At 51.3% G+C, this 16,279-nt stretch overlaps 1 protein-coding gene across 2 annotated transcripts in view; it reads right to left on the bottom strand.

The window, feature by feature from the left end:
• ARHGEF3 (Rho guanine nucleotide exchange factor 3) overlaps positions 1–16,279 on the bottom strand; it is a 313,947-nt gene that overhangs the window by 279,672 nt on the left and 17,996 nt on the right. The gene's annotated exons all lie outside the window — the stretch shown is intronic.

Raw genomic sequence — 16,279 nt, 5'->3', positions numbered from 1 at the left:
AACAGGTACTCCATCAGCATTTGATGGATGAAGAAGTGTTAATAAGCATGTAATCTCTTCCCGTGTGAAATGTCTTGAAGGCAGAGCACGTAGTTTGGAGTCAGGAACACTGGGACCCACAAGTATGAGCTGTGAGCTTCACTTCATGAAACAACTGCTCAGGATGGTAAAACGCCATCTGAATGTGTGCCATACCCGCATTTAAGGATTTTAGTCTGGGCTGAGGAGCAACAGAGGCTAATCAACAGGGACAGACGGATGGACCTGGGGAGAACATTCCGATGGTGGAGGTTTCCACCCACTATTCCACTTCCTGAGCACCTGCCCCAGGGTGACTCTGAGATACAGCTCAGAGGTTCCCTCTCCAGTCTCAGGAGCTGCACCCCTCACCACTCCAGGTGTGGCTCTAGCGTTAAAAGACACATTCTCTTTCTACAACATGGCCAGAACATTGAGCAGCTACTTCCTTTGTAACCAAAGAAACAGCTGTAGGTTTCAACACAGGAAGAGCTGGCCATGTAAGCCATGTTGAGGGATGGTGTGCGTGTCCCTAGCCTGGAGCCTCCTAGACAAAAAGGGGTCCAGGAAGAGTTCTGACACCCATGACCTTCGTGCTGTGCTGTCACGGCCCAGCTCCACTGCATCAGCTGCGATGACTGCTGAGCATCACAGGCCGCTTGGCCAAATCCTCCCCACCCTCTGCACCACCCTCCTCCAATGTGTTCTACTCTGAGTCTGGCCTTCTCCCAGATCAAAGTACAATGTGGGTAAACTTTCAGATCCAGGTGAACAGGACCAGATACCTGGGACCTCGGCACTATGAGGCACTGGAGAATCAGTTTGGGGGAGAATCGCAGTCACAGCCTTCAACCCTGCTCTTTAACTTGCAAAGAGCACACCATGAGATATTTTTAGTATCTGGACCCCTGTCTGAGGCCGATGCTCTGGCTGGCTTCCCTCAGAGTTTAACTCCTTCAGCTAAGGCCTGTGCATCATGGAGGGACCCAGAAAAAGGCAAGAGGGAAGATAATGGCTCCTGGAAGGAGGAGGGATGGAAGGTAGTGGGATTTGAACTCAGAGTCCCAGAGGTGCCACTGCATCCCTGCAGTGAGGGGACAGAGCAGAAAGCAGTGGCCGCTTCTGCAGCTGTAGACACCTCAGTCCCCCTCACCTCGGCCTGGAAGCCACATCTGCTCAGCGTGGCAAGCTCTTCCGCAGCACAGTAACTGCTGCAAGAGGATTTGACACCTACATCCCAAAGGATGTCAACAGAAGACTCTCCTCCAAGTCACATTTCCTCAGCAGCTTTGAGGTCAGAGCCTACCCTCCACGGTCCCACTGGCTAGTTCTGGGTCAGGCTTTACTCTTGACCTCCTGGTGTTAGAGAAGGTTTTCTGTACAGAGCCATCAAGAAACCACTGCTCTTCAGCCTGCAGGTAAGGACAGGGATTGGGACACCCATTTCTGTACCCCAGCCCTGAGGGATTCCCAAGGCTCAGACACTGACATGGATTATCTCAGCAAATTCTCACACCAGCCCTAGGAAGCAGGTGCTGCTTCACTCTATGAATTGAAAAACTGGGTTAAGATTTGTCAAAGGCTGTACAGACAGCAAATGGCAAAGCATTTGTTCCGGGGGGTTCCTAACCATGGTATTATAATGTGCAAGGGAAAGCTCAGTGCTGGCTGAATGTATGAATGAATGAACAATACTTTCAAAAGCAGTCTCAGGGCTGTGGGGAGACGGTGTCTCTAGAGGGACTGCCCCCACCCACCCTGGATGCCCTGGTGATATTCTCAGATCCCTCCCAAGGCGCCTACTCGGCCCCTGAACACTTACTCTGAACCCAGAATTGCCAACTTCTGCAGGAATGTATGTGCTCAGTACTGCTGCTGGTAATGGCCAGGGCAACCACGGACTCAGCACCTCCTACCTGTGGGCAGGAAGCTTAGGGCTTTCATGCAGAGGCTCCTCTCATCCACCCATGGCCGCACAGGGAAGGTGGGATCACACCCCTTTGAGGGACGGCACAACTGGAGCTCACAGAGATTGTGATGAGCTTGTGATTAAGGTCTGGACACTTAAGTGAGGGCAGTGTTCAAACTCTGAGGGGCTGGTAGAACAGCGCAGGCCTTTCCCCCACCTCACAAGACCCACCACTCACCCTGAGTAATCAGCAAGTCGTGAAAGTAAGTGCTGTTTCAACTCTTTAGCTGGAAAGCTCTGTATTAATCTAAAGCTACTGAGCATTTGCTATGCCAGTCCCTTCATGGAAGAGGAGTCCTAATTCCCCCTAGCTAGAAACTGGCACCACCACCTCCCCTCCCCCACGGCCTGCATCAGTGGTGACCAGCATCTCCTCAGCATCAGTTTCCTACAAGGTTTCCACTGGACACCAAATCTGGCTAATTCTTCTCTGAGAAACATCTCTTTTCAGGACGACCAAGTGTTGGTGAGGATGTGAAGCAACCAGAACTCTCACAGCCTGCTGCTGGTGGGAGCACAGACTGGTCCAATCACCCTGAAGATGGCTGCAATATCTACTCAACCTGCCTTTGCTCCCAGGTACCTATAGGGACCATGAGACATTATCCAGAATGTTCTCAGCAGTACTGTTCTCAGCACAATGGTCCTGTATTAGCTTCCTTCTGCTGCTGTAACAATCACCAGCTTGGTGCTTTTTGTCATCTTACGGTTCTGGAGATCAGAAATGGGTCAGCAGGGCTGCACTCCTTCTGGAGGTTCTAGAGGAGAATCCACTTCCTTGCTTCTCCAGCTCTCCATGCATTCCTTGGCTCATGGCCCCTTCCTCCTCTTCACAGCCTGCAGTGGAGCACCTTCTCTCACCTCCACTTCCATCGTCACAGCTCATCCTCTTATCAGACGCTCCTGCATCCCTCTCACAAGGATCATTGTATCTATACTGGCCCACCAAGAGATTTTAAGATCATCTCCCCATGTCAAGGCTCTTAACTCAGGACTTCCCTGGGAGATCAGTGGCTAAGAATCTACGCTCCCAGTGCAGGGGGCCTGGGTTCGATCCCTGGTCGGGGAACTAGATTCCACGTGCTACAACTAAATGATCTCACGTGGCACAACTAAAGGTCCCGTGCGCTGCAATGAAGATCAAAGATTTCGTGTGCTGTAACAAGGACCCAGAGCAGCCAAATAAATAAACAAATATTAAAAAAAAAAAAAAGACCCTTAACTTAATCACACCTACAAAGTCCCTCCGCCAGATGACGTAACACAGTCACATGTATTACCAGGGAATGGTACCTGTAACCAGGGGTGAGGTCATGGATAACTTCTGAGGGGCCATTATTTGCCTCACCTCCAGCCCAAAACCAGAAGCAAATCCAAATGCTCATCAACAGTAGAATGAATGAAATAAAAGGTGGTAATTCCCAGCATATGAGAGTGTACAGTCTACAGCTACCCGCAACAAGGATGACGCTCACGAGACAACACTGAATCGATGACATCAAACACAGGAGCACTTGCTGTATGAGTCTGTCTGCAGAGAGGGCAGAACCAGGTCAAGTTTGTCTACTCTACCATTTCCTTCAACTCAGAGTCTTCCATAGTCCTCTCAAAAAGGTCACTGCTTATTTTCTATAAGTCAATATAGACACAGACGTGCTAAATTCCCCAACTTTGCATCCCACCATTGGAGTCAACAGTTATGAAAATCCAATGAATGCATTTAGAACTAAAGGAGGCGGCGAGGAAGAAGAAGGAGAAGCAAATGCAGCAGCAAGTGTCTCTGCCTCTCTCACATTTCCACTCCACAGGTGTGTGCCACTTCACCTCTGGAAGAAGCAGATCCCAGCTGACTTCCTGACCATACCCAATCCTGCCAGTAGCTGTTCACCAGACAGACCTGGAATGTCCCCCTGACCCCTGCTGCACTGTCCTCCGTCTCCCCTTCATTCCTGTCACCCACCTGACAACCCCTGCCCCCCGAACTCCCCCTAAACCTCTGCAGGACTTGCAGTACAAACCATACCATCTGCTCTTAATTGCTACTGTCACACAGTAATTGCTAACAGTGACAAGCACCTTAATCTAGTCTCCCCAGTCAGACTACAAACTCTCAAGAACGGAAATCAGGTCTCTCCTGTTCAGGAACTGCCTGTTCAATCCTCCTCCTAGTTCTGGCTGCATGTGAGTGCCTAATGCTAGTTCATAATAACTAATGACGCAGCTGCCTTTGCTGAGCACCTAACATGCATCAGGTTCAGCACTCCTCAAGCGGGACCTCATTTCTTCTTCTCCCACCAATGAAGGGGGTGCTACCATGATCCCTCTTTTGAGTTGGAGGCACAGAATGGCCAATTAACTTGCCCAAGGCCCCAGAAGTCATCACTAGAGGATGGGATTTGAGTCCATGTGATCTGACCCCAGGGCCCGTGGTGCCCTTGACCAAGACCCCACTCTGCTTAACATCCCACCCAAGTTGGGTTAGGCATACAGCTGGTGCTTAATAAATATGTGACATTTCTCCCCCCTCCCCCCAAAAAAAGATATACTAAGAAGGAGAAAAAAAAAAAAAAAAAAAACTTTCACAGAACACAAGTAACAAATCAAGACTCATCACAAAATAATTTTTCAGTCTCAGACCTCAGAAGGGAACACACCCCCTGGAGAGATTTGAAGAAGCCCACCCGCTCCTTCCTCTGCATCATGCTTGGCTTTCAGGAGCGTTATAAACATTTATCAGCACACAGTCAGGGTCTGTCCTCCAGGCTTTTATCAAAACAGGGAAAGCTGGATACATTTTTTCTTCTTTTGTCCGCCAACCTCAGGACCAAAGCCAAAGTCAGGGTTGAAGACAGACTGGACGACGGGGGCTGTGACCACAACGCCCTGAGCCACCTGCCCTCAATGACCTCACCTCTCACATGGCCAAAGAATGTGGCCCAGAGGCCTTGACTGCAAACAAGGCCGCCGCCCCCGAGGGCTGCTTTGGCCAGAGATAAACTGAAGTGGAGATAATGACACTGACATCATGCCATGACCCTCAGTGCTGGCTGCTGGCTCGAGCCCGTGCAGTCTGTCCCTTAGAGGCTGGCCCCTCACTCAGATACCAAACGGCGCTCTGTCCAGCGGCGCAGACACGGCGGCACGCCCTCAGCCTCCCACAGACTGGCCCGCAGCATCCGAGTGGATATGGATAGGAGTGCCTACACCTGGGGTGTGCAGACTACCCAGGACACGGCATTTCTAAACCACTGCCTCTGAGCAGGGGCGTGGGACTGGCTGGAGGTTAGGGAGGGCTTCGGTTACATCTGGACCACTAGCAGTTTTACAGGAACAAAAACAAAGAGTTGACGTATTTGGGGGGTTATTAAAATTGTCTCAAAGTTTAAAAAACAAACCCTGATGGTTACAGCACAGTGTGGTGGAGCAGTACTGGAGAGACGGACAGCTACAAGGGGAGCCGCAGCCATGGCTGCAAGAGGGAACCACGGATGGGATCTGGTCTCAGCCAGCTCTGCGCCTCTGGGCAAAATGAGACAATCTACCCCGAGTGTTTAGCCAAGAAGATGCACTCAGTTAGAGATCAGTGTTATCAAGTTTTATTTACTCCATCCTTCCTGGAAGCCAGACATTGTGAGGTCCTAGAGGGTAGGGAGTCGGAGACCAAGAGTTTAGGAATGAGGTCTCCACTACCACCCTCAGAGGGACACTTTGTAAACAACCACTCTCATCCCCACAGGCTTTCGCAGTCCTCCAGTGATTCCCTGGTGCTCCTGCCATGTTCCCCCCTCACCCAAATCCCGATATGTGCTCATGCCTTCTCGACCACACTGGGTGCAGAGGCAGGCCAACTGTGAGCACGCTGACAAATGCGAGTTCCCTGGATGAAAGAACAAATCCAACCAACTGCACTTGTCCACTCTCACGGAAGACAACACAAACTTGCTGCAGGACCAGGGCACCTTGGAGGCTATTGCCACGCACCTGAAGATATGAAGCGGCCCTCGTGGGAGGTGGCCACCCCCAGCATCACGATAAAATGAGGCTTCAAGAGGCAAGCTCCCTCAGTACCCACCTGAGCCCTCAAGTCACTCTCTCAGGAAGATGTAGGCTGGGGACCCAAGGACGCGGGGTTACATTTCTAGACACAAAGTCAAGATGCCCCAGTGATGGAATGGGTACAACCGACGAACACCATCATCACACATGTTCCAACAAGCATCCTGGACTCGCCCCTGGCCAGGCAGCCTCCAGCTTCGGTGGTTGGCTCCCCACATGGCTTAACTGCATGGAGAGGCTGAGCTGAGCATGCCCTGGTGGCAGCCACAGTTCCAGTTCTCATCGAGTGGCCTCCATCACATGCTCCTTTGGGGAGACAGGGAGAGGAGACTGGTCCTCAGTTTTCAGGTCCTCATCCCAAGTCTCAGTCTTCCCAGTGGGAGGTTGGATCCCAGATCCCAGGAGGAGGGTTTGATGGGGAGAGCACCAGTGCTCAAGTCCTGTCCAGCTCCTAGCTGCCTGTCCTTAGGCCTGAGGGTGTTGCGATTCCAACCGGGGCATCTCCTGTCCTAGAGGATCCATACGCCAGGGTTCCTGGGTAAGTCCTCACACTATAAAATAGTTCCAATGCAACAACAACAACAAAAGTTTGAAAAACGTGCTTTTCACAAAACCTCTAAGCCTCTCCAACAATGTCTTTGATGGACACTCAGTTTGTTTTTGCTGATACACAGAGAGCATGCTCGTGTATTCACAGAGGACACAACGGTAGGAGGGAGTAAGACACAGGTCAGACAGAGCAGTGTGCCCACTGCAGGACGGACACTGCCCAAGCACGGTTCATCCAAGGGAGGGCATGCAGGCTCCCCAAGGATCTGGGCACCACGTCCGCACTGCCACCATTGTCGTCTCTGCCCTCCTCCTCACCACAGGCAACGGTGACAGCAGCCTTCCTGTACGCCAGGCACCCTGCGGAGGGCTTCAAATGCTTGATCCCATTTAGCCTTCTCAGCAACGCTGTAAGATAAAGACTCTTACCTCCTTCTTACAGAGAGGTTTAAGTGCCTTTCCCACATCCACAGAACTAGTGAGTGGAAGAATCAGGGCCAAGCATAAAAATAAGTGTGCTTATCTCCACCACACCCTACTTAACAGAAGTCCAAAAGGGAGATGATTCTCGTAAAATGGCCCTAGAACAGACCTTGTGCTAATGTTGCCATCTGGGAATAAAACTGGATCCTTTGGTCAGGGCAACATTTTCCTCACCTGATTTTTCACCAAACAGGGCATTTATTAACGTGAACTTCGTAGAACTGACACATGTCACACTCACTAACTCAGCTCAAGGAAGGTAGTCTGGTTTGCCTCACCATCATTCATTTCCTGCAGAGACGAGTGCTTACATACAGCATACTTCATGCCCAAAGACTGCTTCAAAACACCTGCAAAAAAGGGGGTGATTTCTCTGAGAAGCTCAACTATAAATAATGTTTCATGACATCTAGGCACTTGAAGACAATATAAAATTCCCTGGAATTAAATATATCAAGGACCCACTCTTTACCTGCATGTAGTCACATGACATCCCCAGGAGATGCACACTGTTGGCCACATGCTACAGAGAAGGAAACGGGCTTCAGCAGCTCAGCCAAGCTCCAGCAGCTGGAAGTGGACCACGGGGACTGAACAGCTGGATCTGACTCCTGGACCGAGGCCTCCAAACTTCCCAAACCCACAACGGGCACCTGAATAAATACGCAGCCTGATTCCCCCAAGAAAATGCTCTGGCTAAATCTTAGCTCCTTCTCTGTGCTCTTACCCCCAGGTATCAGCTGAGAAAGGTCCTATGGAGGAAAGGACCAATCAGGCCTCTGACACGGGAGGACAACTTCTAGTGTTAGTGGGGAAATCCTGCAGAACCCAGAATTCCCCTGGAAGGACCCTGGAGAAGGTGGGTTCTGGAGAGGGGTGCCCCCTCCCTCAAAGAGCCCAGTGCTGAGTAGGTGACTGTGTGTTTAATCGCACTCCAGGTAAAGTCGGTAGCTGGGGCAGAGGGAACACACAGTCATGTAACCCTTGGAAGCCCATGCAGGACAGCCCTACCCACCACCCCTTCCAGAATATACACTCATGTAAGCGGAAGAGCAGGATTCAATGATTGTATCTTTTCTTTAAATTAATTTATGTATTTATTTTTGGCTATGCTGGGTCGTGAGAAACCTATATGCAGATCAGGAAGTAACAGTTAGAACTGGACATGGAACAACAGACTGGTTCCAAACAGGAAAAGGAGTACATCAAGGCTGTATATTGTCACCCTGCTTATTTAACGTATATGCAGAGTACAGCATAAAAAACGCTGGGCTGGAAGAAGCACAAGCTGGAATCAAGACTGACAGGAGAAATATCAATAACCTCAGATATGCAGATGACACCACCCTTATGGCAGAAAGTGAAGAGGAACTAAAAGGCCTCCTGATGAAAGTGAAAGAGGAGAGTGAAAAAGTTGGCTCAAAGCTCAACATTCAGGAAACGAAGATCATGGCATCTGGTCCCATCATTTCTTGGGAAACAGATGGAGAAACAGTGGAAACAGTATCAGACTTTATTTTTTCGGCTCCAAAATCACTGCAGATGGTGACTGCAGCCATGAAATTAAAAGACGCTTACTCCTTGGAAGGAAAGTTACAACCAATCTAGATAGCATATTGAAAAGCAGAGATATTACTTTGCCAACAAAGGTCTGTCTAGTGAAGGCTATGGTTTTTCCAGTGGTCATGTATGGATGTGAAAGTTGGACTATGAAGAAAGCTGAGCACCGAAGAATTGATGCTTTTGAACTGTGGTGTTGGAGAAGACTCTTGAGAGTCCCTTGGACTGCAAGGAAATCCAACCAGTCCATTCTAAAGGAGATCAGTCCTGGGTGTTCTTTGGACGGACTGATGCTAAAGCTGAAACTCCAATACTTTGGCCACCTCATTCAAAGAGTTGACTCATTGGAAAAGACCCTGATGCTGGGAGGGACTGGGGGCAGGAGGAGAAGGGGACGACAGAGGATGAGATGGCTGGACGGCATCACCGACTCAATGGACATGAGCTTGAGTAGACTCCAGGAGTTGGTGATGGACAGGGAGGCCTGGCGTGCTGCAATTCATGGGGTTGCAAAGAGTTGGACATGACTGAGCAACTGAACTGAACTGAACTGATGCTGGGTCTTCATTGCTGCGTGGGCTTTTCTTTAGCTGCAGTGAGTGGAGGCTACTCTCTAGCTGTAGTGTGCCAGCCTGTCATTCGTAGAGGCTTCTCTTGTTGCAGAGCATGTGCTCTAGGGCATGCGGGCTTTAGTAGTTGCGGCACACAGACTCTAGACCACAAGCTCAATAATTGTGGCACACGGGCTTAGCTGCTCCACAGCCTGTGGGATCTTCCAAGATCGGGAATCAAACCTGTGTCTCCTGGCAGGTGGATTCTTTACCAATGAGCCATCAGGGAATCCCTCAATGGTTGTTTCTTTCTTCTAAGAGCTTCCAGCTCAGTCAACATAAGTCAAATGCAAGAGAGGTGGGATTCCATGATACCGTATTTCCACAACAGCATGATGTACCATAAGGTGCTGAAAGATCTATATTATAAATGCTGAAAACATTCACACTACAGAGAACCAGTCAAGCCTGTCAGTTCTGAAGTTAAGACTACAGGGACTCTAATTTGACCTCTGCCACTTGGTGGCCTCGAGAGCCCAGAAAGGGCTACTTTGTGCTTTGGTTTCCCCGTTTATGGGCTTCCCAGGAGGCGCTAGTGGTAAAGAATCCGCCTGCCAACGCAGGAAATGTAAGAGACTCAGACTCGGGTTTGATCCCTGGGTCAGGAAGATCCCCTGGAGGAAGGCATGGGAACCCACTCCAGTCTGCTTGCCTGGAGAATCCCCATGGACAGAGGAGCCTGCCAGCTACAGTCCATGGGGTCACAAAGAGTTGGACACGACTGAAGCAGCTGAGCATTTTCAAAGCACTACCCCAACTACAAAATAGGATGGTAATAGTGTCAGCTCCACAGCGCTTTTTTGGGGATTTGATAACACAGAGCCAGCGAAGAGCAGAGCACAGTGCTCCACAAAGGCGGACATCCCCTCCCCTCCACAGGAAACAGACAAGAAAGCAGAGGGTCCCGAGGAGAGGTGAGCAACTTGTCAGCGGTCCCATAGTGAGAGAGTCCAGAATCCACACTGTATTTAGCACTGGGGGTCTCGGGGAGCAAGGTGTAAGAGAGAGGGTCCCTGCTGGAACAGAGTGAGCCTGGGGCAGCTAGGTTAACAGGCCTGAGAGGCAGAACTTGAAGTGTGGGGAACTGGGCTACTGAGCAAACAGGAGCATGATAACGAGGAGGGAGAAACACTTTCAGAGAATATAAAACTACCTGGTGAGGAACCATTCCAGACCCACCCAGAAGGCAAGACCACACAGACACAGAGACCTCAGGAGCCAGTAAACTGGCTACCTCGACCACAGTCACAAAGAAAATGACCTTGCCAGTGATGGTCACCCCAAATGAGGCTTTGAGCATGCCACCCTCACCCGCTCCACCAGCCCCAACCTGCTGACAGCCCACCTGGCCCCTCCACTGATTCCCAGGTTGGAGGCTGAGACCTGCATCTGCTCTGAAAAATCCCCTCCAGGATTCCAAATCCCTGCCCTCCTCTCCGAGAGGCACACGCCCGCAAAGCACACAAGAAATGACAAGGAGGTGTGAGCAAGCTGCACTGGGCCAGCCAAGTCACGTGTCCAGTGCCGGCCTGGCTCTGCCAGCTGCTGAACCCTCACCCACTTCTCAGGCACAGAAGTAACCAGGAGGTGCCTGCAACACCACAATGGGACCTTTACAGCTCAGCAGGCTGCAGAGGTCAAGAGCAAGAACGCACCTTCCACAAACTCACCCAAAGCCTGCAGGTGGCAGGGAGACAGGAGTGAAGGAGGGCCCTTCTGCCTGGTTATAAGCCTTCCTCTGTGTCCAGAAAGGCGCGGACAATGGGAAGGGGCAGATGCTTCCGGACGCAAAGCCTGGCACCCAAGCCCTGTGCTCTGCTGTGGTGAGAGCAGCTGTTCCCCATCACCCCCTCCCAAGGGGCTGGCAGGGAGAATGAGACCACAAACCAAAGGAGACTGGAGGCAGAGGCCCCCAAGTCATTGAGGCATCAGCTGTGACAAAGACACTAGCTCTTGTGCAATCTGGGGTAGCAGCAGAGGGACACTCAAGTTCAAAACACCCAGGTGTTTTCATTCCTGCTGACTGCAGGAGGGGAGCAGCCGCTGCCACTACCCAGAAACCACACCTGGTGACCTGGCAGCGAGAAAGTCAACCTCACCCAACACGGCAGGACATGCCAGGGCCTGTGGCTGAGGCCGAGGGCCTTGTGTTTCCCTACCAGAGTCACAGGGTGTCACAGTCAGAAGGACACGGTGCTTGGGGCCCACAGGTGTCCTCAACCAACACGGCAGGACATGCCAGGGCCTGTGGCTGAGGCCGAGGGCCTTGTGTTTCCCTAACAGACTCATAGGGTGTCATAGCCAGAAGGACACGGTGCTCGGGGCCCTCAGGTGTCTGGAGGCAGGACACAGAATCGTCCACGCACAGGCTCACACTCGGCCCCAGCTTGGGTCTCCCGAATCAGAATTGCGACGCTGGGCCTGGGAATGTGCCCTTTGATGACACACCACCAACAACAACCCCCAGGGTGACTCTGAGGCAGCCAGCCCCACAGCAGGCTGCTCTGGAAGCTGGATCGGTCCAGCCTGCTGGGTCTGCCTGTGAGCAAATGAGACCAGACAGTGGTCGATGGTTCGTGCATTCCAAGAGCATCCACCCAGGGCTGCCCAGGGGACTGGCTCTGAGGAGACATGGTTCCTGCCCTACGGGGAAGAGCTGGGTCCACCTGGGGAACTTCTCTGAAACGCAGGTGTCCAAGCTCCATCCACCGCCTGTGATTCAGGTTCGAGGGACTCAATCCAGCAAGAAAATGAAAGCAGGGCCAGACAAGAACATGAATCTGGAAGCTGATGGAAGCCAAGTCTGGGGAGACTGAGGGTACAGCATGAAGGACGGCTTTGCACAGCACCGGCTATGGGCCATCCCTCTGACTACTGCTGATACCACTCACATTCAGCACAGCCCTGTGGCGGAGCTGGAGGCCCCACCTCACAGATGAGAACAGTGAGGCATATGGTACAGTGAAATGCCCTGGCCCAAAGTCCTGTTGCCAACCAGAGCCGAGGCTGGGATTCGAACCCTGGCAGCACGTGCCCTCTTCACTGGCATCCCCTCCTCAAGCCCCACCTCTATGACCTTGGCCTTTCTCTCTCCTGTCTTACTCTTCATCAACAGTCAGTGACAAGGCCTGACCCCCTTCTCTCCAAATCAACTGCTAACACCACTTTAACCTTCCATTATAGCCTGTGGGCTTCCCAAGTGGCGCTGGTGGTAAACAATCTTCCAATCGATGCAGGAGATGCAAGAGACACGGGTTCCATCCCTGGGTCGAGAAGATCCCCTGGAGAAGGAAATGGCAACCCACTCCAGTATTCTTGCCTGGAAAATCCATGGACAGAGAAGCGCAGCGGGCTACAGTCCATGGGGTCTCAAAGAATTGGCCATGACTTAGCAACTGAGCACATGCATAAAGTATGAGTCCCGTCAGCCAGGTCACTCCCTGGCTTAATCCTTTGCAAGGGCTTTCCACCGGCCAGAAGACACAAATCTTCCTCCCAAGTTTGCCTCCGGGACTTCCCACAGAGCTTCCCCTCCACTCCTCCAGGCTAACTTCTCTCAGCTCAGACCCTCAGCTCTCCCCAGAAGACAAGGCCACAGAGTTCTGTCCAGTCCAGGGTTAAGTCCGGGGTGTGTGGGGTGGGGTGGACTATGGTGGTTGACTGACCAAGGGACTCTGCAGCTGGTCAGAGGCTCAAGGACGGTGAGGTGGCAGCAGAAGGGCCAGAAAGTCAGTCTGGGCAGACAGGCCAGGGCTAGACTGGGAAGGGAGGCCTGCGAACGTGACAGGGAGGAGCTAGGATGTAAGCCTGGGACCACACGTGGCTGAGGAGGCCCACGGAAGCAGGGGAGCAGTGGGGCCAAATTCACACTCACGTGCTACTGGTGGACTGAATCGCCATTTTCTCTGATCTCCTTGAAAGGCAATCTGCCAAGAGCTAACAAAAATTTAAAATCTGCCTGCTCGCTGACCCAGCAATTCCAAGTCTATCAAGGATACTCATTGCAGGATCCCTTCATATTAGCGAAAAAGAGAAACTGGCCTCACTGGCCACCGAGAGAATAAACCACAGCCACAACTCCTCCAAACCCTTGGAGCTGAATGCATTTCAGAACTCATAACATTTGCATTTTACAAAGGTAACAGGAAGTATGTATAGTATGTTCCATACAGCTGCAGCAGGGTCAAGTGGAGCATCCATGGTCAAGTTCGTAAATATTTCTGCAGCTGAACATGTGACTTTCTGCCACACACTCTGAAGAGGCTCCTATTATCTCAGATCTGGGCATCCAATGAGTTTGCATCAAACTTTTTAAAAAATCATGTAGTTGTGTCTTGATTCTGTAACTGTGGATAAGGGATGGAGGACCTGTGGTCAGGTGAAGGAAAAATAAAAAATAGAAAGTGATCAAACATACCCTGAGCCCTGACAAGTCAAGTACGCTCCAGTGCTGACACGCTGGGCCCATGATGGCCCTGGGCCCTTTACTCCTCCAGCCCGCCTAAGTGCTCTTCACTGTTGCCGCCGCCGCCACTAACATCAGGAGCGCGGACTGTGTACCAGGTCTTAGCGCTTTACACTAATTACCCCACTAAATCCACACAACAACCCAGAGGTGGCACTGTTACTCATGTTATCCAGATTCATCGCAAATGCATCCTCCATCATCCAACAGAGAGACTGACGCGCAAAGGGACAGAGCGACTCGCTCAAGGCCACCCGCCAAGGCGCCGCAGTGGTGCACAAGCTGCCAGCCATCTCTGGTACAGTCAGGCCTGGGAACCTGGGAACTCCGGCTCCAGAGCCTCGGATACTCTTAACACCTGCACCTTCCTCACCTCCTCTTGGTGAAGTAGCTTAAAACTTGGACAGAACATGGCAGACCACAAAGATATAAACAGATACAAGTCAAACCATGCTAGCATTCAGATCCATAACCAGAGTGCTTATTCTCTCTCAAGAAGCCAGGCCTGTCAGAGAGACACCAGCAAGGGCAGCCAAGCATGGAGCCAGGGATCCTCTAGAGCACCAACCGCAGCCCAGGGAACCTCAGGCCATTCAGCCTGGAGATCTGCCCCAGCAGACCCACAAAGCTGCCCTGGGCAATCTACACAACACACTTTAATTTGTTACAAAGGATCAGCCCAAGGTGTGGGTGCCAAGCGTCAGGCCCAGGCAGACAGAAGCAGGTTCCACCTCCTCACTGGATCCCCTCCAACCTACCCAGTAACACCAACCACCACCATCACCATTTAACCATCAGCTTCAGGTAAAGCTAGCCAACGGGCAGGTTCTCTCCCTTCCAGGATGGGATGTTCAGGGACTCCGAGGACACAGCAGATAGATACCTCTCTCCTTTCAACAGCACCACAGTTAGGAACAGCCAGCCACCCTCCCTCCCAAGCACCAACCCTTTCTGCAAAGGGAGCCTCATGCTAGGGACTGGTGGATGGTGGCTATTGCTCACATGCTATGAGGGTGAGGTGGGTTAGGACGAGGAGGAACACACCAGAGCACCATGGCAGGGGAAAATCCGGCCTCTCACGGGCTCCAACCTCACCTCCCCTCCAGCCTGCCCTGGCCTCGGACACTGTTTCAGCTCCCCAACCTTCCTTCACCAACTCTAGAGAAAGACTGCCATATATTTTGCATACATAACACAATAGTTTGCAACATAAACTACACAAATCTAATGTGTACAAGTTATTAATGTTTTTAGATATTTATACTCCAATATAACCACCAACTTTCACACATTGGAGAAGGAAATGGCAACCCACTCCAGTGTTCTTGCCTGGAGAATCCCAGGGACAGGTGAGCCTGGTGGGCTTCCGTCTATGGAGTCACACAGAGTCGGACATGACTGAAGTGACTTAGCAGCAGCAGCAGCATAACCACGAACTAAATCAAATTATAAAACATTTATAGCCCTCATTTCTTCATGCCCCCCACCCCCACCCAATAGGCTCCCCCGTCCCTGGGATTCTCCAGGCAAGAACACTGGACTGGGTTGCCATTTCCTTCTCCAATGCGTGAAAGTGAAGTCACTCAGTCATGTCCGACTCTTACCAACCCCATGGACTGCAGCCCACCAGGCTCTTCCGTCCATGGGATTTTCCAGGCAAGAGTACTGGAGTGGGTTGCCATTGCCTTCTCCGCGAGACAGATGGGGCTTCCCAAATACCCCTTTCCTTGAACTGGAGCCGGCAGAAGAATCTCATTTCACCTCACCTCCTGCAGCCCAAGAGAATTCAGATGTACATGACCCTACTGTTTGAATTTCTGGACACAGACCATACACAAAGTACTCTCATCTCATATTAAGCTTCCGTAACTTCCCTTAAGCCCATTTTGACAACTCTCCATGGGTCAAAATCCTTTTAAAATGCAAACTAATCAAGTAGGAATATGCACAGGGATGATGTAAGATAGCATCCGGCTGTCAGATGTGCTGAGCACCCACTGTCTGCATGTACCAGCTGGGGGTGAGTGACGCTATGGGACACACCCCTGTGTCACCATGCTCAAAGCCTGGGGAAGAGACTAAGAAAAAATGGGGGAAGAGAAAGTAAACAGAGGGAAGTGCTAAGAGAAGGACTCCCTTGCAACATTTGAGCCAAGACCTATATATGGAAAGGAGCTGGCCCTGAGAAGAGCAGGGGTTAGAGCATTCTAGACAGGAGGAATGGCATACACAGACTGAGAAACAGCAGGGATGGGGATTAGAAGGCATGACAGGGAGGGGCAGAGTATGCAGTGAAAGGTGAGAAAAAGTTCAGATTTTTTTTTTCTAATCAGAATCAGAATTCACTGGAGGATTATGCTCTGTTATCCTCTTGAACACAGAAGTTCTCTAGAAGAGCATTCAGTTAGCTGGTCTACTCTGGATTCCTTCTATCACACCATGCTTCAGACAGACAACGAACCACAGCCTCTCAGCCTTTACTGAGCTTGCGCACAAATGCACGCTTGCGTGTATGTCCATGAGCATACACACATACATACACACACACCTGCTCCCTTCATGCTACCT

Source organism: Bos indicus, chromosome 22 (assembly GCF_029378745.1).
Source record: "Bos indicus isolate NIAB-ARS_2022 breed Sahiwal x Tharparkar chromosome 22, NIAB-ARS_B.indTharparkar_mat_pri_1.0, whole genome shotgun sequence".
In the NCBI taxonomy this organism is placed as follows: domain Eukaryota; kingdom Metazoa; phylum Chordata; class Mammalia; order Artiodactyla; family Bovidae; genus Bos; species Bos indicus.
Note: the sequence above shows the minus strand (reverse complement) of the source record. Positions and strands in the feature narration are given on the sequence as shown.